The sequence below is a fragment of the Lemur catta genome, chromosome 1 (assembly GCF_020740605.2).
Source record: "Lemur catta isolate mLemCat1 chromosome 1, mLemCat1.pri, whole genome shotgun sequence".
NCBI classification, from domain to species: Eukaryota; Metazoa; Chordata; class Mammalia; order Primates; family Lemuridae; genus Lemur; species Lemur catta.
The window spans coordinates 89,259,224-89,261,144 of NC_059128.1; the positions used below are offsets into that span (position 1 = coordinate 89,259,224).

Below are 1,921 nucleotides of genomic sequence, written 5' to 3' on the forward strand. Positions count from 1 at the left end.
TGACTCCAACTGAGGATGCAAGGGAGGAGCAGGGAGCCATGCCACCACCCTGTCTCCCTGCTGCAGAAGCAGCCCCGCCGGCCTTCCCGGTTCCACAAAGCTGGTTGAAAAGAGGCCCCTTTGATTCTGGCGTGGAGTCATGTAAGACCGGGGCCAGCCCACCCCCTGCCACCGCCCCCTGTTGCTGTGTCCTCGGCCTCCCTGCTCTGAGGCCCTGGCAGATGTGAAGGCTGACCTGGGACCCGGGAGCAGAGGGTGGGGAGCTGGTGGCCTCCCAGGGGAGGAGATCAAAGGAGGCTGAGCTCATCTGGCCCCGGCCACCCAGAGCCAGGGGCCGGGACAGCTGTGCACAGGGAGAGGACAGCCACTGTTCCAGGCGGGCAGGACCTGGCCTCCGGAGCCTTCTCCCAGGTTCAGGTGGGACCTGCTTCCCCCGCAGTCATTTCTGTGGTGATGGGCAGGGTGCGGGGGGATGTTGGTGATGGTGGAATTCTCTGTTTTGCTTCTTTTAACAGATTCCTCCTCCTGTTCTTCTCTCCCACCTCCTCAGACTGTGTAGGAATTTTTCGTTATTCAGCACACCCCCCTTCCCGTCAGCCTGTACTTCATTTCTCACATTCCACCCGGGGCCTAGGTTAGCGGAGGCCCTGGTTAACCTGGGTGAGATATTAAACTCCACCGCCCCGGGGGTGACCCACGGCCATCCCGAGCCGAGGGCTCTCTCCCTGGTGAAACTGAGGTGATAACAGTTCTCATGGTATTTTCAATTAAAAATTCCTGAAATGTTTCCAACATCAGCCAGCCAGAAAGGAGGGTGATAGAGAACAAATGGTGACAGGAGAGAAAGAGAGCAGAGGGGAGGGGCTGGGGGAGGGAGGGGAGGAGGAGGAGGAGGAGGGGGAGGAGGAGGGGTAGGGCTCCCCGAGGAGCCGGAAGTCAGGGACACCACTGGAACCACTCCAGGGACGTGCAGAAAGGGCACAGACAAAGCACTGAAATAGCAAAAGACAAAGTGCTTGGGCTCTGAGTCACAAAAGGACAGCAAACGGAGCTGGCACTTGTTTGGCATTTGTTAGACAAGTTTTATGTAATGTTCTTAATTCTTCTTTTATTATTCTTCATCATAGTCCGTATTATACTAAGCAGAAGGCCCATCTCCCAAATGAACCTGAGGCCGTAGAGATCTAAACCTTTTAAGGGAGGAGGACCCAGTCTTTTGTTGGCTTTTGAACAATGGCAGAGAACTGAGCCCAGCCGGGATCCCCAAGTCAGGTTCTGGGCAGATGTGTTTTTTTGTTGAAGCTGATGTGGTCACCGTCCTATTGAAGGGCAGAAGGGGGAGCAGGAGTGACTCCATGACAGGCTGAATCTCCTGACACAGGCCTAAGTTTCGGTTTCCCCAAGACGGGTGGGCCTAAGTCACGAGTTCCTGGGATGGGTCCTCTTCCCGCCCAATGACTCTGCAAAACAGCTGGAAAAGTATTGGGACGTGGAGCACCTTGGAGCCAACCAATCAGGAGACAACTCGATCAAGCCACCTTTGAAGGAGCAAATGAACTAAGGGGGGAGGGGGAATGGTATGCACAGCGTATGTAACCTACTGAAAAGCATAAAAGCTTAGCTTTTACCCCAGGGCGGGGTCCTAGTTCGTAAAGAAACCACTGCGTTGGTGCTCTGGGACTTGGACCCTGGCTCGAGCCAGCCAATAAACTCCTTTGCCTTTTGCAGCCTTGGACTCTGCCACTCTGTTCCTGGGGCCAAACAGGGAACCGGTACTAACACTGTCGGGGAGGGTGGTCCGCAGGTGAAGATAAATACCGTTAGTAACACTCCCAAACACACCACTTCAGAGAGTGTGCGGAGGAGGAAATGGGAACCAGCCATTTCAAAAGGGAAAGAATAACCCCAAATCCCACAGAAA

The 1,921-nt window shown here is 54.9% G+C and overlaps 1 long non-coding RNA gene across 1 annotated transcript; it reads left to right on the forward strand.

The window, feature by feature from the left end:
- The first annotated feature begins 340 nt into the window (after positions 1-340).
- LOC123641002 lies at positions 341-1,397 on the forward strand. The gene is made up of 3 exons (XR_006736193.1): positions 341-417; positions 516-634; positions 1,128-1,397. It is a non-coding gene; the product is annotated as an uncharacterized LOC123641002 (long non-coding RNA).
- The last annotated feature ends 524 nt before the right edge of the window (positions 1,398-1,921 follow it).